A 25494-nucleotide genomic window follows, 5' to 3' on the forward strand; every position below is an offset into this window, starting at 1 on the left:
AATTGATAATTCATTTTTATGGACATCATTTTTTCAACGTTCTGCGGAAGCAACCTCCTTCGCCGCTCACTGACCAGGTTCCCCGCTGCACTAAAAACTCTTTCGGAGTAAACACTGGAGGGGGGACAACTCAGGTAACGTGGGACTGCACAAACAATGAACGTAGTAATAGAAATGGCAGTTCCTCTTTTTTGGGACTGCACAAACAATGAACGTAGTAATAGAAATGGCAGTTCCTCTTTTTTGGGACTGCACAAACAATGAACGTAGTAATAGAAATGGCAGTTCCTCTTTTTTGGGACTGCACAAACAATGAACGTAGTAATAGAAATGGCAGTTCCTCTTTTTTGGGACTGCACAAACAATGAACGTAGTAATAGAAATGGCAGTTCCTCTTTTTTGGGACTGCACAAACAATGAACGTAGTAATAGAAATGGCAGTTCCTCTTTTTTGGGACTGCACAAACAATAAATGTAATAATAGAAATGGCAGTTCCTCTTTTTTGGGACTGCAAGAATATATTGCTCTATAATATTTTTTATACTTTTTCAATTTTTTTTTATATTTTTTGAAATTTTTGGTATTTTTTTGGTATTTTTTTTTTTTTTTTTAAAGATTTTTGACTAATTAACAAATTGCTATGGTCTTATCAGAAACAAATACAGGACAAAAGCACCACTGGACTCAGCAGCACAGACACTGGCCAAAGCACCACTGGAATCAACAGGACAGAGCACTGGAAAAAGTACTACTGGACTCAGCAGGACAAAGCACCACTTGACTAAAGTAATCAGCAGGACAGAGCACTGGACAAAGTACTAATGGACTCAGCAGGACAAAGCACCACTTGAGTAAAGTAATCAGCAGGACAGAGCACATCAACCTCCCTCTTCAGTAACCACAGGGAGAATGAAGATGGCGGCCGCGAGCTGGGCATTTATGAGATCTGAGTCTCGCGAGATCCAACGCGAGACTTGGATGTCATAGCCTCGTTTTGCATTCCTTGGGCGTCCGGAAGTACCCGAACAGTGCTCGGATCCCGTCGGATCCGCACTGTTCGGGTGGGCTCGGATTACCGAAATCCGAGCCTGCTCATCTCTAATACAAATCATACTCTGTTGTAAACAGGTCCCAAACCATTGACATATAGCATCTGATGGTGTAGAGCTGTTAATAGACAAACTGTTCTAGAGGAAAATAGCAACAAGAACAACATCTGATCTGTCATGGTCTCCTTTGGACACACCTATTCTGTGGTCATCTTCTAATATTAATGGGGGTGTGGCAGCACATTAAATTTGCCTATTAGTTTAATACAATCGGGCTTCTTTATGCCAGAAGTACCCATTGTTTCCAGCATGGAGCACATTTATTTAGCACTCTTGAGGCTCCGCTCTCCCACTTCTATAGTTAGGAATCCGGTCCACTGAAACTGAGGGTCTGGTAATGAGAAAAAGGTTCATGTAAATCGGGCACAAAACGGGCCATCTAGGACCCTCGATCACCTAATGTGTAAACCAACCATGGACCTACTAGTCAGTATCAGAAAATTGATATTAATAAGCAATATGAAGTTATTGCTTTAGATGGATACTTATTCCCCCAGATTATACTATTCTTTTGATAGTCAATTTTATTTTCCATAGTCATAATCAACATTAATATAAATATAATAACTAAATCAAATGGTACAAGTAGTAATACAAATAGTCATAATACAACACTAAGCTAAATTTATGTTTTGTTATTTTATCCTATTAACTGTACAATTGGAATGATTAGTGGGATATATAAAGTGTTCGCTGAACATTTTGCATATAAAAGGAGTCAACTCACATATGCAGAAATAGTTATGTTGTTGTTTTTTGACTGCTGCAAAAGCAGCAGTATTTTTAAGTATATTAAACATCTATGTAATATTAAACAGTATATTAACTAAGGTAACCATGTCTGTATTTTAGCGTGAGTAGAAATGCAATGACACAGCTGTACGCAATAGGGAGGGATCATTTAAAAAAAAAAATCTAAAAAAAATTACACTTCTATGCTCCCATTCTCCTCTCACTTTACACTTACACAGACTTTTGGGCACAGTGCTTCACACAGTTGTGCACACATTAACAGTTGTAGGAAATGTTGAGCACGGCAGGAATGTTCAAGTACTAAATGTAAATGTAATACAAATCATTCAGCCCCACATCTTCCACCTTTTAGGAAATGCTTAACTCCGCGACTTCCCCCTTACTTTAATATTACAGCTACCTTTGCCTCATTAATTATCTGATGATGAAAAAAAAAACATTCTCATCGATTTAGTAATTCGACACTGGTCTAAATGCAGTGGTAAATGAAGTGAAAACGGGGATATAGAATTTTGTACTAGGTGGAAGGGGTCATGTTATACCTAATCCAAGATTTGGTTTCTGATTTAGGTGATTACTAGAAAGGATCAAAATTGGGGCAAAACTTTGCTCAAATTGAGTTTCATGGCATAATAGGCCAACTGGCTGAGGTGCACAATTCTAAAAAACTATTTTTAGATTCTGCTTTTGCTTTGTCATTCCACTTAATGGTATTCCATACTTTATTGACAAATTTGCATTTCAAGGAATTCATAGTCTATGAATACATCTGGGGTGACAACGTAATATGACTTTGGAGCGTAGGACTAGAGATGCTTGAATCGGCCGCTGATAGATTTTTGAACTGGTTCAACGAGTCTATATGAAAATGTGAGAAGTCTACCGAATTTCTCCAGTATTAGATCGACTGAAAAAATTCAAGAAATTGGAACAGATTATATCATGTTTGAGCATGTTCGCACTTGATTGAGTTGGTTCGCACATGATCTAGAAAGTTTTGTTTGGTGAACAGAAAATGACGAGCCTCAAATGCAAATTTCAAACACATTAGTGTTTATAGTTTGATTAATAAAAGCTAAAATTCTTGTTTATAATTTAATATAATATTTAATCAGTGTTTCGAAATAAAAAGAAATGTGAACTTGAGTCTTGTACAGTCATGACCAAAAGTTTTGAGAATGAAACAAATATTATTTTTCACAAAGTCTGCTGCCTCTGTTTTTATTATGGCAATTTGAATATACCTTAGAATGTCATGAAGAATGATCAGATGAAATTGCAAATTCCCTCTTTGCCATGGCAATGAACTTTATCCCAAAAAACTACATTCCCACTGCATTTCAGCCCTGCAACAAAAGGACCAGCTGACATCAGGGGGTAAATGTATCTTCCTCCGATTTTTTCAACTCGCCGGAAATCGGTGACTTTGCAGCTAAAATTTAAAGCAGCGATGGTTTGTAAAGGCAAACTTGCCTTTACAAGCCATCGCCGCTTTAAATTTTACATGCAAAGTCATTGATTACCGGCGAGTTGAAAAAATCGGAGGATGATACATTTACCCCCAGGTCAGTGATTTTGTCATTAACACAGGTGAAAGTGTTGATGAGGACAAGGCTGGAGATCACTCTGTCATGCTGATTGAGTTAGAATAACAGGCTGGAAGCTTTAAAGGAGGGTGGTGCTTGAAATCATTGTTCTTCCTCTGTTAACCATGGTTAACTGCAAGGAAACACATGCAGTTATCATTGCTTTGCACAAAAAGGGCTTCACAGGCAAGGATATTGCTTCAAGTAAGATTTCACCTATATCAACCATTTATCGGATTGTCAAGAACTTCAAGGTGAGAGGCTTAATAGTTGTGAAGAAGGCTTCAGGGCACCCAAGAACATCCAGCTAGCACCATGATCATCTTCTAAAGTTGATTCAGCTGCGGGATTAGGGCACCACCAGTGCAGAGCTTGCTCAGGAATGGCAGCAGGCAGATGAGAGTGCATCTGCACGCACAGTGAGACAAAAACTAATGGAGGATGGCCTGGTGTCAAGAAGGCCAGAAAAGAAGCCACTTCTCTCTAGGAAAAACATCAGGGACAGACTGATATTGTCACACCTCTGGTATCACAAACGGAACCCAATAGCTAGGTAGTTTTGTAATAAACAGGATTTATTTTGATATATATATCAAAGAAAAGGCACTTTCTGTTTTATATATATATATACATAAATCTCAAGTATCCAACAAGTAAAATCCAATGTCGCAAGGCAGATGAAGGTCTTGTAGAAATATCAAGTAATTGCAATCCAAATCACAAGAGAGAGCAAGGTTTTGTGGAAGCTTCTAGCTCAGATACAAACACAATACTGAAGCAGAGGCTTCAAAACAGAAAGTGCCTTTTCTAGTCCCAAACAGGAAATGAGATACTAGATGGAATCTTCATGAGACAGTCCCGGTCATCTTGGATAAGGGCTATTGTAAGGGCAAGTTCATAACAGATTTTCTGCAAAAAGTACAGGGATTGGACTGCTGAGGACTGGGGAAAAGTAATTTTCTCTGATGAATCCCCTTTCAGATTGTTTGGAGCATCTGGAAAAACTCCTGTCCGGAGATGGGAAGTTGAGTGCTAATATCAGTCCTGTGTTATGCCAACAGTAAAGCATCCTGAGACCATTCATGTGTGCGGTTGCTTCTCAGCCAAGGGAGTGGGCTCACTCACAATTGTGCCTTAGAACACAGTCATGAATAAAGAAAGGTACCAAAGCATCCTCCAAGTGCAACTTCTCCCAACCATCCAAGGACAGTTTGGTGCAAATGGTCTAGCATGATGGAGCACCTTGCCATAAGGCAAAAGTGATAACTAAGTGGCTCGGGGATCAAAACATCGAAAATCTGGGTCCATGGCCAGGTAACTTCCCAGACTTTAATCCCATTGAGAACTTGTGGTCAATCCTCAAGAGGCGGGTGGACAAGCAAAAACCCACAAATTCTGAAAAAATCCAAGCATTGATTAGGCAAGAATGGGCAGCCATCAGTCAGTTTGTGGCCCATAAGTTGATTGACAGAATGCCAGGGCGAAGTGCAGAGATCTTTAAAAAGAAGGGTCAACACTGCAAATATTGACTCTTTGCATAAACTTAATGTAAATGTCAATAAAAGCCTTTTGCACTTATGAAATGCTTGTAATTTTACTTCAGTATATCATAGCAGCATCTGACAAAAAGGTCTTAAAACACTGAAGCAGCAAACTTTGTGAAAACCAATGCTTGTGTCATTATCAAAACTTTTGGCCATGACTGTATAGCGAATCTTGATTGCAGGCAGAGTTTCTGAACTGGGAAAATGTGAAATGTGAGCCTCAAATTTCGTACTGCAAGTTTGAATCAGTGGCTACAGTTGATTGTACCAATAACATATTTAAAGTCTTCAAACCAGTGAAAATCGATCACATAGGATTTGCAATTTTAGAATATTTTTATGCAGGACACAATGTTGCAGATCAGTTCTACACCTAAATTTACCACTTAATTTACTCTTGCAGTAACCTGTGCTGATAGTGTTGATTGATGAGAAATGTGTATTTTAAATCCTTAATTAATTCAGTCCAGATATCTTCAGATATGGTCCGATTGGTGAACAGGACATACGTGTCCTGTTGGAGCCCAGCTAAGAACTTCATCTGGGCCCCACATCTACTCCCGGAGATGGCTGCTGTGCTGCCTATACCCACACCTACTCATGAACACCTACTCCTCGACCTCTGATCAACCCGATCTTTCCTTAGATACAATCCCAGTTGCAGGTTGTGGCTTGGGCCTATTTCATTTGTTCCTGTACCGGCAATCCTGCTGCCTGCTGCCCCTACCCCATAATGCCACCTGCCTCCTGTTGCCCCTCTGCCACCTGGTTAACACTATGATCAACGTGATTTTTCCTTGATAGTATGCCGGCGGCCACCTCTACTACAGGCTTGGGCCTACTTCCCGGTCCTGAGATTTCCAACAGTTCCTATATCTTTGTTCCTGTTGCCTGCTGCCCCTAACCTCCTGATGCCTCTTGTTCTGTGTCCCGATGCCCAGCATGCTATCTCTGGACAACATTGGGTGATGGTGTCTATGCTCAACTAGACCTAGCGGTTTCTGATTACACATACTGCGGCCTAGGCCTATCCTACACTACTCGTCCTCCACCTTACTCCCCAGCCAGGAACCCTACCCTGGATGCCTGCTTGCCTCTCCATTTGACCTTCCACTGACTCCCTGGATCCCTTTGTGTTTCTGCTGCTCAATTTTTTGTCAGTGTCCCTGTTACTCAACTGTCCCTGACTCTCTTAACTGGACCCTGACTCTCTCCTTGATATCTTGGACTCCTGTACTTGTTCACCTGTACTCTCCCAACTAACCTGGTCTACTGTTCTCAACTGATCTCACAGAGCATCATCTGGATTCATCTGGACTCTCCTGAACATCTGCTTATCACCCTCTACCACTGCCAGAGTACCCCAATTCCTGTAGAAACACGCCATCCGGACTTCCCATTACCTGTGGTCACTCACCATTGTTCGTGCAATCCTTATTCCACCCCTGGTGTTGTTCATACTATTGCATTACTGTATTGTTTTTGCCTTGTATTTTATTTAGTCTTTGTTTAATTTTATTTGCTACCATATTGTTATTGGCTTGTATTATATTTAGTCTTTTATTTTGTTTTATTCTACTGTGTAACTCACCACTGGTTGGCTATTGATGCTTCTTGCCTCTGTCTCTACACTCTGACCTCTCTTCCTCTTTCTTTTTCCCCTGTTTCTTTTCCCTCCCCTCTTTTCTCCTTCTCTCCTGTTCTCTCACCATATTTCCTTGCTCCTTGTCCTATACCCATCCTCTCCCCTAGCCCCCTTCTCCATCCCAAGTTCAACCCCGCCCACATGCTCCAGCAACCCAGCAAACTACATCTATATCTCCTCACTTCCCTCCCTCCCCTTATCCTGTGCTCTCTGAAACTCCAGATCCATCCGTAATAAACTGCCTGCAATCCATGACTTCTTCATCTCTAACTATCTGAACCTTCTTGCTATCATTGAAACCTGGCTCTCCTCTACTGACACTGTTTCCCCTGCCACTTTCCTTCATAGGGGCCTCTCCTTCAGCCACTCCACCAGACAAGGCGACCATCCAGGCGGTGGTGTGGGCCACCTCCTATGCCCCAATTGTACTTTTCGGGTCATTCCCGCTGTGCCTTCCCACTCTTTCTCCTTCTTTGAAGTCCACTCAATCCCTCTCTACCCCCCCATTCATCTCCATGTCTCTGCCATTTACTGCCCCCCTGGTCCCACTTCCCTTTTTCTTGGCAAATTTTGCAGCCTGACTACCTTTCCTCCGACCTTCCCTCCATCATACTAGGTGATTTTAACATCCACTGTCTTGGCCACTTCCTTGACCTTGCGCTCTCTCAGACTTCTCTAACTCACCTTTCTCTCTCTCCGATCCTGCACTTGTGCTAAGATTGCACCCAACCCTCTGGGCAAAGGAGCTGCTACCTTGGCAAAATTCCCCACAAACCTCCTATATTATCCTATAAATCTGAGGAAGCTTCGGACATCTTTCACGGTTCTGGGCACAGGCCAATCTCTTACGGCCTTTATATTCTCTAGGTCTGGTGTCACTCCTTCTAAGCTGACAATGTGTCCAAAGTATTGCCTTGCAGAGTTCAACAATTGCCTTCTAGTTCCGACCACTAGGCCCAATCCTGGCCTTGCACCAGATCAGTTTCTGAATTCAGCTTCAGTACCACTAACCTTTGGTTGGCAATACTAGCCTTTCCCACTTCTCCATCTGCCTGTACAAACTTCTTTTGCCCTTGTAGGAATCAAATTGTTTGTTGGTGGGCACACCGGTCTGGCAGTGCAATGGTCTGTAATTCTGCCTTCAAAGTCGTAACCAATTCATCAGTACAGTTCTGCAGGACTTTCATTCCAAATATCACTGGAGATATCCTGTCATTCCGGATGTCTGTACTAATACACCCTTGTTTTTGCAAATTAGTCTGTCCTATCTTCAAATCAGCTTCCCAATAACCCTGGAAATCAAGGCTAAGACCGTTGCCAGCCAGCAAGTTCAGCCACACAGGAGGCGGCAGGTCAGTTCGTTCTCCCTCCAATGTTGATTGAATTTCTCCAATTGTATTGTCGTGAGCCTATATCCAAGAGAGCAGCAATGTTGATCCCATTAATTTGAAAGAAAATGTGGCAGTGACCGACGAATCAGGGCCACCACTCCCCTTGTGTGACGTGGCTCTTCCAGAGGGTTGATCCTCTGCCTCGGGCTTCACAGTTTAAAGGCTTGTTTGATCAGCAGTTTTGCTCTACGTGCCCACTCCTATTGCAGCACTGGCAAATGGGTGTTCCTTGTCCATCAAACTGGTCAGGGGACAGTTTTCTATTATACCTGGGGCGATCTTGACGATTATTATAGAGTTGCCATTTCTCCGGGCGCCACTCACTCATTTCTTTGTGTTGTGCCTGTTGACTCTTGACATGTTGCAACTCCCTGCCTATGATGCCGACTTCATGAAGAAGGTCAACCATTTGTCCCGTTAGGGTGCTGACTGGATCCAGCATAACAGTTTGGGTCCTTTGGCTGGTAATTTCTTGGATCAAGTCAAGGAGTGTTTCCTTCGTTTGACTGGGTTCAGCCAGGTTGCTTTTTTCTTTATATCTCGGTTTTCCTACCAGAATAATTTCTTTACATGGATAAGAACCCAAGATTTGGATGGTGGTTTCCTTAAATTTAGAGAAGATGCTTGTTGGACCTTGCCGTCTAAGCATACACAGTTGAACCTTTGGGGTTTCTCCACATGCTCCTTCAATGAATTGGTTTATTAAAGTATTGTCCACCTGTCTAACTTCAGTGGGATCATAACTCTGAATGTTCCTTAGGACAAAGACTGAGCACAAACTTCCTCATTGGTTTCGCCTGGCTGTTGCCTTCTGGCAGAAAAATGCATCTTACGTTCAGACACAGTTCGTGTTTTAAAGATGGTGGCTAACTTTTTCAAAATTTGATCTACATTTTCTTTATCCTTGATGGTCATCTCTCAACTTCCTTCAAGGCAGATCCCTTCAATTGCTCTACTAGAATCTCAATATTCATCTGTTCCAGTAGTGGATTTAAATGGAACATTGAATACATTTTGCTCTGGAACTCCGAGAGTGAACTGGCACCAACTTGATGTGAGTCACCGGAAAAGCTGGGGAGTCATGGAGCCCCAAAGTAATATGGCATAGTTATAGGTGGCCTGGCAGCCATGGTTGGACTCTCTCTCATTCCCTGTGAGGGATCATCTGCTGGTGGTGCAATTTTTTATTCCTGTGGCACTACATGATCAGCCACTTTTTTTTTTTTGTGACATCTTGTTTCAGACAGGGTGGGTGACTTGCTTTGGACTCTTAGTAGATCCTGTTTGTGATGCCAAGTTGTAATGTAGCAGATGATTGGCACCCCAAAAATAGTGTAAGGAAGTATTCTACAGGCCCGGTGGTATGGTAGAGATGCGAAGGTCCCCCCAGTAGTGTTGGAATAAAACAAGGCTAAAACTGCATAAATTCATGTTTTTTTTCTCCTGGGCACTGAGACTCCATCAAAATGTCCTTCCATCCTGCTGTGGTCCTTCGAGCTCGAACTATGCAAGGGAGGGGATTAGCAAAATGTAATGTGTAGGCGGTAGTGCAGCTTTATGTAAGCTTGGTAATCATCTTATTGTTGCAATGTTGACATCTTCTTTCCTCATGCTTTGCTTGGGGGCTCCAAGAGGCTCACTCTGTCTAAGATAGTTATGGCATTGTGTGCGGTGCCCACCCTTAAAGGGGGGGTATTGTCACACGGCGCTCATTCGGCTTCCATAAACGAAGACCGACACGCTAACCTGTTCCTCATATACTCATGCTTCAGCTGCTGGCTTTTCGGATTTGGTTCTGCGCATGCGCACAAATTAACCTTAGTGTTCTCTGCATGTTTCTTATTGGCTACTAGCTTTGGCTCCAAACTTGAAAAGGCACTTCCCCCTTCTCCTCAGTGCCTGTTGATCAAGTTTCCTGCCTGATTAGACTTCGTCTGTCTCCTGTGCGCTTACTTTGGATCCTCAGCGCCTCCTTGTTCCCCGTTACCTTGTTGGCTGGACTGTTCACGCTGCTCCTGTCTCCGCTGTGCAGCTACACTACAGGCTCAACTGCTCAAGCTGCATCTGCATCCGTTACCTTGCTGGCTGGACTGTTCACGCTGCACCTGTCTCCGCTATGCGGCTGTACTATGGGCTCAACTGCTCAAGCTGCATCTGCATCCTTTATCTTGATGGCTGGACTATCCACGCTGCACCTGTCTCCGCTGTGTGGCTGGACTACAGGCTCAACTGCTCAAGCTGCATCTGCATCCGTTACCTTGCTGGCTGGACTGTTCACGCTGCACCTGTCTCCGCTATGTGGCTGTACTACGGGCTCAACTGCTCAAGCTGCATCTGCATCCTTTATCTTGATGGCTGGACTATCCACGCTGCACCTGTCTCCGCTGTGCGGCTGGACTACGGGCTCAACTGCTCAAGCTGCATCTGCATCCATTCCCTTATTGGCTGGACTATCCACGCTGCACCTGTCTTCACTGAGCGGCTATACTACGGGCTCAACTGCTCAAGCTGCACCTGCCTTCGTTACCCTGCTGGCTGGACCGTTCACGCTGCACCTGTCTCGGCTGTGCGCCTATACTACGGGCTCAACAGCTCAAGCTGCACTTGCACCTGCTAATTTGCTAGCTGGACTGTTCACGCTGCACCTGTCTCCACTGTGCGGCTATACTACTGGCTGAACTGCTCAAGCTGCACCTGTCTCCGTTACCTTGCTGGCTGGACTGTTCATGCTGCACCTGTCTCCGCTGTGCTGCTATATTACGGGCTCAATTGCTCAAGCTGCACCTGCCTCCGTTACCGTGCTGGTGGACTGTTCTTGCTGCACCTATCCCTGTAGCGCTGCTGTACTATGGACTGAATTTCTCAAGCTGCGCTTATCTTCCTTGTGTTACTTCAGTACGGCTTGCACTGCTCAAGCTGCACTTGTCTTCATTACCCTGCTGGCTGAATTGCCCACCATATATCTGTCTTTACTCTGCCATTGGGATGAAGAGCTTACGCTCTATTGACTCCATTTGCCTGCTGGCCAAAGAGCTCACGCTCCATTTGCCTTCACTGTGTCTCCCTGTAACATCTGTACTATTTACTCCCCTAGGGTCTCGCCTTACACTCCTGCTAGGGGCCGCGACCTGCGGGCGGACGCCGCTAAGCCCACTGGTCACTGGTGAAGACTATCTGTCCTTTAGACTCCGCGCCCTTCTGGGTGTAGCGCCAAGTTAGGCAGATCCACAAATCCAGATTACCAAACCGTGACACATTGTCATGTCAATCCTCTTTATATTTATCCCACCTCCTCCCTCGATCTCCTTCCTCTCACTTTTCCTGTTGCAGGAAATATCGTTAGTAATATTAATAATAATAATAATAATAATAATAATAATAATAATAACAATAGTAATATTAATATTAAATGATAATAATGCCTTAGATCTTATTAATAACTCATCTCATTGATTATTGGAGTGTAACACAATTTGTATCTTCTGTCATTTATAAGACCCGCAGCATCTTAGATGTTTTTAATAGGCATGCTTCAATACAACCTTTTTTTTAAATCAGATACATTTTTGTTGAAGTTTTTTAAAACAAAAAAGAAAGCAAAATATAACATAAAACTACAACTACCTCATTAATCCTTCAAACCCCATCAAACAAAGACAACATATTATTAAGTATGGAACCCAAATAGAACCAGAAATGTGTAGTATGGCATAGAACAACAAACATAGATGTTCTCACAATGAAAACAAATGGAGATTTACATAACACACAGAATATTAAAAGACCACTGTGTGAACCAAAGTATGTAGGTATCGCACTCAGATTTAAAAGTGGCGCAGAGGATAAGGTCGACTAGGAAGCCCTATTACCATCACAACAACAATTAATCTAGTCAATGGTTACCAGATCACCTGAACATGCTCTGTCCCTCAAGCTGTACCATCGAGTCCAAATGTTATGATATTTATTCTTGACATTTCTACGGGTTTACATATATCTCTCATGTAGCATTGTGTCATTGACTAGTGCTCTTCACTTATGGAAAACAGGTGGGTCAGGGGCAAGCCAAGTTCGAGCCATTATAACCTTGGCTAAAGTTATAAGATTAAGTATATATTTATATGTAAACTTGTTAGTAATATCTTCAAGTGAAATACTATAAAGACTGTCAGGATTCCCAATATATACGTAGAGTAATGTGAATGAAACAAAGTGGTTTTATTTTAAACACAGGTCACACAGGTAAGAATGAGATGCAGTAAATGGTAAGTCCAGAGAGACAGTTAAAATAGGATCCCAGGATTACCAGGTTAGCTGAGGAACAGGAGTATTACAAAGACACTATTTGGCATTCAGAGGGGGCAGTAGGTACAATATTGAGGGCACAATCCCAGACCTCTGACCAGAAATTGTGGATCACCCGACGCTCCCACAACATATATCAGAAGTCACTTCCACTGAAATCGCATTTTGGGCATGATAATTTGATTTTCCTACCCTTGTGAAACAAACCAATTGGAGAGTGATAGACCCTATGGAGAATAAAAAAAGGGTTTGTTGGTATCAGAGGCATGACGCATCTCTGAGGCTGTTAAGCATATGAATTAATTCCTTATCATAGAGAAGCCGCAAATCATTCTCCCATTTGCACCAAAGTGTGTCTAATCCATTGGGGGTCAGCTCCAAGTTCAGGATAGAGTACAAGACCGACATGTTTTTGCGATTACCCACTGTGGACAACAGGAGCTTAAGTGGAGATATCTGAATCAGCAGTGGGGAAGGAGAGAATTGTGAGGTAAGGACATGCTGTAGTTGGAGGTAAAAATAAAAAAGTGGAAATAGGAACCTTAAATTCCTGCGACAACAGTGCAAAGAATTTTAAACAGCCACCTTGATACAATTGGCCTATAGTATTAATCTCATACCTCTGCCATATGTTATAATCCTGCTGTTTAGCAAGTTCAGGTAGAGTGGAATTGCACCAAAGTGGAGTAGAGCGATCACACCCACAAATTGTCTAATAATTGGGGAAACCTTTTCTAGCACGTTTTCCCAACAATAAGACCTGCAATGCAGTCGGAGACAAGGAGGACCATGCTTGCTCCCCCAGGCAACCAAATAAAGCATTATGGAGTGTGGCAATCATTCTTTCAATCAAGTGCATCAGTAGTGCTGCATAATATAATCTAAGGTTCAGGAGGGCCAAACTCTCCTATCCCCCCTCACAAATGAGGAAACAAGCCTATTGATACACTCTAAAACACTATTAGAGAGATGAGTGTTGTAGAATATAAAGGAATTTGTGCTGGATGATCATTTTTAATAAATTAATTAATCCTGCCTAATACAGTGAGGTGAAGCTTTTTCCCGGTGTGTGAGTTCAATTTGAAATAGTCCACGAGGGATCAAGATTCAAGGAAATAAAAGTTGCAGTGGAATGGGATATCCACACACCAAGGTATTTAAAGCGCATTGTCCACAGCAGGCAGTACTGTGGTGAACTCGAAGGGGGAATAATACCATGTAATGGAAAAATATTTGATTTTTCCCAGTTAACAATCAGACCCGAAAACTGACCAAAGCCATTAATTGTTTGAAGTAGATGATCCAGAGAAGCATAAGTTTCAGATAAGAATAGGAGCATATCATTAGCATAGAGGGCTATAGTGTCCCTGGTCAAACCTCAGGGAGCTCAATTATGCAGGGGATAAGGGACAACCCTGTCTAGTACACTAACCCAGATTAAACGGGGTAGGGGTGTGGCCAGTGGCACAAACTCTCACTGCAGGAGCGAAATATAATAATTGAACCCACTTAATAAAGCCACCCACCATCCCAAATCGGTGAAATACCCTCCATAAGTAGTCCCACTTCACCTAGTTGAAGGCCTTGGCTAGTCATTGTCTATTATAACCTGGGGTCTTCGGGTGAATCTGACAGCGTGGAAAAACCCCAGGTTTTAAATAGACCTGCCAGATTTTATTATGTGGCGGGACTTCTTTCAGTAAGGAAGTAGTTTGGTGTCGTTGTGCTCAATTTTTTCGGTTTGTCAAGCATGTTCCGGAGGATAATTTTGGAGATCAAGCTGCATGACAATATTTTTTTTCCGTCACACTTGGGGGTAAATGTATGAACGTGCGGGTTCTTCAACACCCGCGTGTTCGGCGATTAAATTTCAAGCGGCGCTGCATTGTAAAAGGAAACTTCCCTTTACAATGCAGTGCCGCTTGAAATTTAATCGCCGAATACGCTGAACACGCGGGTGTTGAAGAACCCGCACGTTCATACATTTACTCCTTGGACTTTCTTTTTTTCTTTTTAATGCCATATGGATTAAAAGCTTAGAAGATTGGATCATACAGATGAAGAACTGAGTTGGTAAGTATAAATGTATATTTTTTAAATTAATAATGTGGTTAAAAAGAGAGTGGTATTATTTATTTTTTTATTTGGTGCACTACAGGGTCCAGCAGGCACTGGGTGTCAGGGCATGCTGATACTTCTGGTTCCACAAGTGCCAGCATGCCCTACCAGCCATAGGCTATAATCTGTTCATGGCAGCCTGGGCTTGCTGAGACCTGTAGTGAACCAACTCAAAATAGTTTATTCTACTTATTAACTAGTTTATCACCCCACACCTTCTCCCTAGAGGTGTGGGAAGAGCCCTAGTGCTTTCAACACGGGGCTGGGTAAACTTAGGGAGGGTACCCACATTTTTTTGCAGACCCCAACTCCCTTGGAAATCCAGCTATGTGCTGACCAACCTGGGGCTGTGTGTCATTATGGCTTGGGGACTTCATGCTGCGGGTTCCCCTGCTACAATGTCACCAGCCCTAGCTGGCACAGCCTAGTGGTGGTTGGTGTGAAATCGAGGGGACCCAGCGCAAATTAGAGGTAGTAGTTGTGGAGGGGCATAAACCTCGTTTTGTCACAGTGAACTATTTGGGTAATCACAGAATTTAGTCAAACGGAAAGGATTTTGGCCAATATCTTCACATCTGTACACAAAAGGGAGATAGGGTGACAGGATTCCAGATAAAGTAAATCTTTCCCAGGCTTGGGAAGAACAATTATAGGCGCCTCCTACATGGAAGGTGGCCCAGATCCAGTAGTTAAATCGAAGTGAAATTGTCCAATAATTGCGGAACAAGCAAATCTCTGATTTTCTTATACATTTTCAATACAACTTATACTGTAATTACTTATGCCATCTACCCTCTGAGCTTTGTTCTCTGGAAAGTAAGCTATGGCCACATTTATCTCTTCAGCAGTAAGGAGCACATTCAAAACCACAGAATCTTGGGAAAGTCTGGGCAATTTAATGATATTGAGGTAGGAAGTGAGTTGAGTGGGAGTGTAAGTCACTTTACAAGCGTAGAGATCCCTATAATAATGAAAAAAATGCTTGGGCGATATCACTGCCCCTGAAAAGTTTTATTCACTGATTATTATATATCCTGTTATGGTCCTACTGGGCAATTCACCCCTGGCCAAACTTGCCAAATAACTCCCTCCCATAATCACCTGAGAGTAGTTCAGATGTTCAGAAAAAAAGAAGCGATGCTTGGACTTATCAAAAAGGTGGTCTCTCCAATTAAGCTGCGCATGCAGCCCAATAATTCTATCTTCACTAGCATGTAAGTGAAGATATAAGCATTCTAAATCCCTGCATTGCTGTTTTAAATTGGATTTTGTTTTCCTGTTGAAGCTTTTGATGCTAGAAACGCATTTCATAAGGGTCCCTTTAAGAAGGGCCTTAAAGGCATCCCAGAGGATGGCCTGGGAAGATGTCACACCATTTTAACTAAAACAAACCTCTCATACATGTAAATCAAATATGTCCCAGCCCCCTTAAAATTAAGCCAAGTAGGATTTAATTCCAGAATCGGATACCCCTCTCACTAGTCATCTAAATAAACATCAACACAAGGGAGTGATCTGATATTGCTTTGGGAAGATATAGGAGGGCAAAATTAAATCTATCCGAGATAATGAGTGGTTTGTAGTGAAGTGGTACAAAGATTGCTGCACATGTGGATATCTAAGCTTTCAAATATCAAGGCCCATCTCATCTATTAGGTTGGAGAACGGGGTGGGCAGGAGGGAAAATGTACGTCACATAACCTATCAAGGCCCACATTGAGGACATCTTTAAAGTCACCCAAGCACACCACCAGAAAAGTCAGTGAGAGCTCTATAAAAGTTGCTGTTTTCTTGAAGACATAATTGCCATACTAGGACAGGTTATAACCGCAAGAATCGTAAAAAGGGAAAAATTAACAATCATCCGCTGAAGCAAATGTGTAAAAAATCAGCATGATACCATTCAAATCTAACTTGAATACCACCCATACCCAACTATCTCCCTTACCTGAAACTATAGATAAAGAAAACCAAATGCCCAAGCACCACATGCACCCCACATACCTTTAAAATTCCCAACTAAGATATACTTAAGTCCCTAAAAACCCTTTTTAACTAGAACTATAGAAAAAGTAAATACAAAGTAGAGGGACTGCACAATCTTAGCTATATTTAGTGGGAACCCTTCCCTTATTAGTTTGCATACAAACAGCTGGTGCCATTTCATTCACTCCATTGCCTACCTAGGAGAGAAGAAGGTGTGATGTCGTCCATTCACCTCCACATGTAGTGTAGCTGGGAACAACAAATATTATGGCATGTGCAAGTCACGTAGTTTGCATTTAACATGGACAAACTGGGAACTTGATTTATGTAAAGTTCGGAAACACAAAGATAGTGTGGCTTTCAAAATTGAAGGGACCATGTTGCTGCACCAACTTAAGGACAGCATGCTGATCTTTAAAATGTAGAAGCTTAATGATAATAGTATGTGGTGGTGCACCAGGATGCGGTGCCTGAGGTCTAAGGCAATGCTCCCCTCTCCACCGCAAAATGAAGGATAAAGACCTACTTTCCAAACACATTAACGAGCCAGGATTCCAGAAACAGTTCAGGGTTAGCGCCTTCTGTGCATTCTGGAAGATCATGGAATCTAAGGTTATTGTGCCTCAATGGTCCTTTCAAGTCAGACATCTTAAGTTACGTTGATTAATTTGATCAGTCATGATAGTTAGCTCCCCTTTGAGAGAGGCAGTAGAGTCGTTTAATTTAGAGATACGGTGCTAAGCTTCTCCTACTCTTTCACGCATTTTCTGCAGGTCATATCTGATCAGAGAGAGGTTGAACTGCACTTTTACAATTTTTCTGAAGCAGTAATTTCTTGTAACAATTGTTGGGGAGATGGAGGGTCCTCCTGGACCTCCTGGTTTATTAGTGTCAGTAGAGGGCCTGGAGATGTGGGAAAATAAAGGACCATCCTTACCAATGGTAGCCAGCGGTTGGTGAGCGTATTGCTCAAGTTTGGTTTCAGCGACCTGTCAACTTTACCCCATGATGACAGAAAATGAGGAAAAAAGTACAGCAACACCATCTACCGCAGCTGAGTTGCTACATTTCAGGCACCGCTAACAAGTGATAAGTACTAATAAACCACCAAAATAGCTACAGTCCCAGAGAGATGTAGATGTTTTTTAAGGCAGTCCAGTTGTTACTTTTCCGGCAACTGTCAGTAGAAATAGCAGGGTTGCACAATCCCAGGTGCAGGATAGGGCTGTAGCCTGTAGTAGGTGACTCAAGTCCAGGGCTGGCACATAAACACTAATGAGGTGCTGATGAACAGTCCATAGACATTATAAATAGTGATAGAAGCACTCCATAATTGACAGGAAAGTAGTTGGTAAAATCATTGTATAAAGAAAATAGCCTGTTACTCAGTACTCACTGTCATCCAAGTGGAAGTTATGGACTGATGGGATCCAGACAGTCAACAAGGGGTGTCCAGCAGATCAGGCAACAGCTAGTGGATTACAAGTAGGGATATGCACCGGCGACTTTTGGTGTCTCGTGTTTTGTCTTTTGGATTCGGATTTGCTTGAGGTTTTGGGTTCGGATTTGTTTCGCAAAACACCTGCCGAAAGGTTTTGGTTCGGATTTAAGGTTTTGGATTTGGATTTTTTTTGAAAAAAGCATAAAAAGTTCAAAAATCAAGTTTTTGGGCTTATTTTCACTCCTACGCAATTATTAACCTCAATAACATTCAATACCAATCATTTCCACTAATTTACAGTGTATTCTGAACAACTCACAATATTGTTATTAGACCAAAACGTTGCAACGAGGTATCTTTCTGGACTGGGTAGTGGAGTGGTCCCCACAATATAATAAGAAAACCATCAACTGGTCTGAATCGCACCAAAAAATGTACCTGGACTGCGTAGAGGAGTGGTCACCACAATATAATTTAAAAACCCTGAACTGGTCTGAATCGCACCAAAAAATGTACCTGGACTGCGTAGAGGAGTGGTCACCACAATATAATTTAAAAACCCTGAACTGGTCTTAATCGCACCAAAAAATGTATCTGGACTGCTAGAGGAGTGGTCACCACAATATAATTTAAAAACCCTGAACTAGTCTTAATCGCACCAAAAAATGTATCTGGACTGCGTAGAGGAGTGGGTCACCACAATATAATTTAAAAACCCTGAACTGGTCTGAATCGCATCAAAAAATTTATCTGGACTGCGTAGAGGAGTGGTCCCTACAATATAATTAAAAAACCCTCCACGGGTCTGAATTCCAAAAAAAAAGGTTATGGAATGCATAGTGTAGTGTTCCCCACAATATTATTTAAAAATTTTGCAGCAACAGTCAACATTGTTTAATATCTGATACACCTCTATCTGGACTGCATAGTGGAGTGGCCCCGATACTAAATTTGGTACCAGGGCCACAATACCTCCTCCAACTTCCAAGTGTAGTGTTTATAACATATAACACGACAGTAATTCTAGCACGTCAATACCTCTTGTTTTAAATAATGACAGGGCATTTTACTTTTGGTTTAATTTTTTGAATTTGTTGACATTTTGTTTTACTTTTTGAACATGGCAAACGACTGTTGAATGGTCACATAATGCCAAAAAAAGAGTTGCAAGATGGAAGTGTCCTTGGACCCTCCAACCCACCCTTATGTTGTTGAAATAGGACATGCACACTTTGACAAACCAATCATTTCAGCGACAAGGCCTACCAAACAACTGTGGCTGAAATGATTGGTTTGTTTGGGCCCCCACACCAAAAAAGCTATTCATCTCTCCCTGTACAAAATAAACAGGCTCTACTGAGGCAAGATGTCGTCCTCATCCTCAACCTCTGATTCCTCTCCCCCTACAGTGTGTACTTCCTCCTCCTCACACATTATCAATTCGTCCCCGCTGGACTCCACAACCACAGGTCCCTCTGTACTATCTGGAGGGCAGTGCTGTACTTCATTGAGGAATTGATTATTCATTTTTATAAACATCATTTTTTCAACGTTGTGAGGAAGCAACCTCCTTCGCCGCTCACTGACCAGGTTCCCCGCTGCACTAAAAACTCTTTCCGAGTACACACTGGAAGGGGGACAACTCAGGTAAAATAGAGCCAGTTTGTACAGGGGCTTCCAAACTGCCTTTTTTTCCTGCCAGTAACAATATGGACTGTCTGACATGTCTATTTGGATGGTGTCAGCAAAATAATCCTCCACCATTTTTTCAATTGTGACAGCATCCAATGCAGCGATAGTAGACATGTCTGCAATGGTTGGCAGGTCCTTCAGTCCGGACCAGATGTTATCAGCATCCCCGCCAGCGGCTCTTTTAGGAAAACTGAGCTTTTTCCTCGCAGCCATAGATGTGGAAGAAAATGAGGGTGGAGCTGTTGGCATGTCACGGTCCTCTTCAGAGGACAATCTCCTGACCAGCAGGTCTGTGCACCGCTGTAGACTTGTGTCCTCCGGAAACAGAGACACACCATACGCTTTAAACCGAGGATCGAGCACGGTGGCCAGAATTTATTCCTCTGACTTTAAAAGAGTGACCACCCTCGGATCCTGGCAAAGTGTACGAAGGGCTACATCCACAAGAGCTACATGCTTGGTGGAATCGCAATGGTTTACCAGCTCCTCCCTCACTTTCTCCAGCTGCTTCTGCAACAGCCTAATCAGGGGAATGATCTGACTCAAGCTGGCAGTGTCGGAACTGACTTCTCGTGTGGCAAATTCAAACGGCTGGAGAACCTTGCACAACACGGAAATCAGTCTCCACTGCGCTTGACTAAGGCGCATTCCCACTCCTTTGCCTATGTCGTAGGTGGCTGTGTAAGCCTGAATGGCCTTTTGCTGCTCCTCCATCCTCTGCAGCATATAGTGGGTGGAGTTCCAGCGCGTCACAACCTCTTGTTTGAGGTGATGGCAGGGCAGGTTCATGCTTTTTTGATGTGCCTCTAGTCTGCGGTAGGCACTGGCTGAATGCCGAAAGTGTCCAGCAATTTTGCGCGCCACCGCAAGCATCTCCTGCACACCCCTGTCACTCTTGAGGTAATGCTGCACCACCAAATTAATGGTGTGGGCAAAACATGGGACGAGCTGGAAATTGTCCATATTTAATGCCCGCACAGTGTTACTGGCATTGTCTGACACCACAAATCCCCATGAGAGTCTAAGTGGGGTAAGCCACTGGGAGATAATTTCCCTCAGTTTCTCTAATATGTTGTCAGCGTTGTGCCTCTTATTAAAGCCTGTAATACACAATGTTGCCTGCCTTTGCACGAGCAGCCATTTTGTAGATGCTGCTACTGATGCAGCTGTTGCTGTTGCTGCGGAAGGGGATGCATCTACCCAGTGGGCTGTCACAGTCATATAGTCCTTCGTTTGCCCAGAACCACTTGTCCACATGTCCGTGGTTAAGTGGACAGTGGGTACAACCGCATTTTTTAGAGCACTGAGGACACTTGATCGTACTTCTCTGTACATTTTTGGTATCGCCTGCCTAGTGAAGTGGAATCTCGACGGGATTTGGTATCGGGAACACAATACCTCCATCAACCCTCTAAATCCCACTCCACTGATGGCGGACACCGGGCGCACGTCTAACATCAACATTGCAGGTACAGCCGCAGTTATACGCTTTGCAATAGGGTGACTACTATCGTATTTTGTGGTCATGGCAAACGACTGTTGGACGTTCAATTGTTTTGTGAAAGACTTAGCGGTCTTACGACTTCCCCTCTGGGAAGATGACCGACTAACAGCAGCAACAGCAGCAGTGGCTGTAGTAGGCGTACCGCTGCAGGATTCCTCGGATGAATCCCGTATTGAAGAGGACTCAGTCTGGCTGCTGACTTGGGCTGCAGGACTGAATCTGATCGAGATTGTGGAGGAAGTTGACGAGGAGGGTGTTGCTGGTGTGTATCCAACTGGACCACGGGATTTAGGTGTCCCTGTACCGATGACGGTCCTAGCCCCAGTTCCTGAACTAACCACTGAACTATGAAGGTTATTCAGGTGACGTATAAGGATGGATGTCCCTAGGTGGGCAAGATCCTTACCCCTGCTTATTTGAGGTTTACATAAGCTACATATGGCCATACATTGGTTGTCCGGATTTGGATAAAAATAACTCCAGACCGAAGAGGTGCATTTTTTGGTCTTCTGACCAGGCATGACGATGGGCTTTTTCATCCCATGGACATCAGCTGTTTCCCCCCCTGGTGCCTCATTTTCAATAACCACATCACCATCCTCTTCATCAAGTTCCTCCACAGCGCCAGCTACATTATCAATAGCCTCCTCCCGAGCCACCTCTTCCCGTACAGTGATGGGAAGGTCAGGCTTGACAACCACCAACACCCTTGGACTCGCCTTGGGGATTTGTGATAATTTCTCTTTAGAAGGCAGAGTTGTTTGCTGTTTTGTTGCTGACAGCATAACTCTCTTCAATTTTTTGTAGGGGAGGGAGGAGGAGGAGGGCTAAGATCCTTGAGTGAAGCTGAACCACTAGTCATGAACATGGGCCAGGGCCTAAGCCTTTTCTTGCCACTCCGTGTCGTAAATGGCATATTGGCAACTTTACGTTTCTCCGCAGATGATTTTAAGTTTCTCTTTTTGCTACTTTTACTTAAATTGGGCATTTTGGATTTTACATGCCCTGTACTAGGAGATTGGGCATCGGGCTTGGAAGACAACGTTGATGGCATTTCATCGTCCATGTCATGACTAGTGGCAGCAGCTTCAGCATTAGGAGGAAGTGGGTCTTGATCTTTCCCTACTTTATCCTCCAAATTTTTAGTCTCCATTATATGTAGCACAAGATACTGCAGAATGTGTGAACTTGGTAATATTGCAGTACCAATGGGCTTATACTGCAGGATTGATTTTGCAAATTTTGTTGCAATTAATTTTTTTTAAAAAAAAATTTGGGTATTTTTTTTTATAACTTTTTAAAAAAATTTTAAACACTTGGGAATAATGGGGAAATAAAGAACTATGCCCTTAGAAGCACCGAGCACAGGACACAGCACCACTGGACTGAACAGGACACAGCACAGGACCCAGCAGCACCACTGAACTCAAAATTGACAGAGCACAGCACACAGCACCACTGGACTGATACTGCAGAACACAGCACAGCACAGAACTAAACAGCACAGCACGAGATCTACCAGAACAGAGGACCACCTAACACACCCTCCCTCTACCCTGATCAATACCCGAGTGAAGATGGCGGCGACTAGCGAGGAATTTATAGGATCCGAGTATCGCGAGATCCGACAACGTGATTATGACTCCGAGCCTCGGTTTCAGGTTTTCATTTGGCGCCAATACCCGGATCTGTCTCGGATCCGACTCGGATCGGAAACGTTCGGGTGGGCTCGGATTCAGGAAATCCGAGTGCGCTCATCTCTAATTACAAGCTCATAGGATTTCATCCAACTGTGACCAAATTGTAGAGAAGGCAGCTGGTGTATTAAGTTTGCAGCCGTGTTGATTGAAGATGAGAGCTGCGACTTGGAGGACTCCCACCAAATGATAGGTGTAGCGTGTCATTGGTCACACAGGCGCTGGAGATCCACGGAGGGTCCCAGCAGGGAGAAACCCTCTGTACGCAGGTTCTAGTCAGATTGTGAAAACGCAGAAAGAGCCCAGATTTGCAGCCCAGTGGATGTAGAGGTAAGATAGGGGCTGCTTCTAACAGACTACTATCAGATTGATTTACACCACCGGTAGCAACAGGCTCAGGATGTTCGGGTAAGCAATAAGGCAGCTAGCTGGGGGCCTGCAAAGTCAGAGCCGCAACACAAGTAGCAAATTGTGACACCCTGAAGGATGTCAAGGTGCAAAATCAGTGCAAATATGGCAGCAGTAGCTAGCTGAAATACGAATGGATTTGATGGATTAATAAGGAGAGCAGAAGAATACATGCTATACCAAGCCATGCCCCTCTTCTCTTCAACATTTTAAAACATTCAGTTTGACAGAGAGTCCCAGTTGTTACATAAATAAATGCCAACATGGTTTTTTGAAGATAGGTGTTACGATCACATGTAAGATGACAAAAATGAAAGTCACCATCAATAGAGGAATTGGTTGTAGAGCAGAACTAGGTGCAGGTAAGCATTGGAGGTGGTGTGGAGGAGTATGTGGAGGGAATGTAGTTGAGACAACACTTTGAGGGTTAAGAGATAGAGAGGAGTGTGCAGATCTCATACTCAGTAATGGGAAAGAAAGAACTCTCTTGATTGGTGGAGTTAGTGAAGGGTGTTGTCACAATAGCATAGTCCATGCTGAGGAAAATTTTAAAACTTTGCATACAGCATTTTATTTCAGCAAGTAAGCAGTTGAAGCAAAAATAGCACTTTACATAATTTTGTGGTTGTATATGATTGACAAGTTCAGTTGTTCATGGCGAATGCTGTCTATTGTTTCAGCGACAACACTTTAATTTTATGAATCTTCATAAATATAATGACAGTAGCCAACCATGGCAGTGGCCTCTAGGTTTTTTTTTTAATATCTAGCAAATATCATTGATGAATAATCTAATCTAATTAATGTGATTGAAAACAGATTTATATATCATTCTCCACTTTGGCAAATCATGCCTCCCATTCTAATAGGCCAATGACTATTCCAAAACTTGCCTTGCTGTTTTTGTAATATCCTCTTTATAAACTTGTGATTTTTATCACTAAATCTGGCTTCACATCTCCCTCTCCTTACAGGCTAAGGTCAACTAGTAAATAAATACCAATTCACAGCAGCAGTTTATGTGAACTTTCCTTGAGGAAATTCACTGGCTAAACTTTTTATTTTAGAATAGTATCATTCCCTTGCTACATCTTAAAAGGAAAATTGAAAGACCTGCAGATCAGCAATATAAAGTGTAGGAATCGGAAGACACTATATTAAATTCACAGTCTTTTGGATGCAGATGACAAATAAATGAGCATTGCAGTATTTATTGATATTTTTATTGCGCTTCAAGTCAAATATAGTAAATTACTTTTCAAGTTATCATTTCTTCCACTGTGGACTCGAATAGTCCCGATCTTCAGTATTTTCTTCAAATAGAACATTAGTTTGGAAGGTAAGCATGGTTCTGCAAGCACAAAGTGCTAAAAGCACCAAGTAAAATACTCAACAAACAAATAACATTTCAGTTACCTTCCTGAAAGCAAAAGTCTGTATTGGCTTTGTACAGTAGCTTCTTCTTTAAACAGATATCCACTACCATATTCTTTTATAAACAAGCATCTCCATTAACATACATTTTTTTAGGCTTGACTTTGTAACCTGTTGAGAACATAAATGAGCTGCATGCAAGTGTAGATTGTCTATAAGAAATTGTCTATTACACTTTCAAAAGAAGCACTGTGTCCTTTAAGTAATGCTCCAACAGAAAGAAAGTTAATGCTATCTTATCAGTGCTTTAATTCAGATCTTGGAAAATTCTCCTTGTTATAAATATAACTGCACTGCCGCTAAGAGCGCATTTGTGGCGAGAGCTCTTACCAAGCTTGTACTGCATCATCCTAAATGGATTTTTTTGCTAAGGATCTATAACAGATGAAAAGGATGCCAGGGTTATGGATCAACATGAGATCAAATAGAGGGCCAAAGAGGGAAGTCTATGGGAGTTTTTTTTTCAAATAAAACAAATTTTGAGTGTCGTAAATAAGCTTCCAGAGTGGATGATGAAAAACAAGAGTTTTTTTAGTAACTGACAAAACAGGAAGAATGGAAGGATGACAACATCCTAATATATTATTTACAGTAAAAATAAAATGTCTTAAAATGCTAAAGTGCTAGCACTCTGCATATCTTCTTTCATTTTAGTGGGGGGAAAAAAACAGAAATTGTCAGGCACCCAGTTCACCAAGCAATGTTTCATTAGACTTTTATTTGGTTGTTCATTCACACTAAAGTTTTGAGGATTGTACAAAACAGCCACTGATTTTCATATTGAGTTGCAACTAGATCTCTATCAATATAAAGTTCCCCAGTGAAAAATCCTGGGTGTAGGTAAATTCTTACATTTTTTTAGATCTTTCCATAGTGCATT

Source organism: Mixophyes fleayi (genome assembly GCF_038048845.1).
Source record: "Mixophyes fleayi isolate aMixFle1 chromosome 2 unlocalized genomic scaffold, aMixFle1.hap1 SUPER_2_unloc_5, whole genome shotgun sequence".
Lineage (NCBI taxonomy): Eukaryota > Metazoa > Chordata > Amphibia > Anura > Limnodynastidae > Mixophyes > Mixophyes fleayi.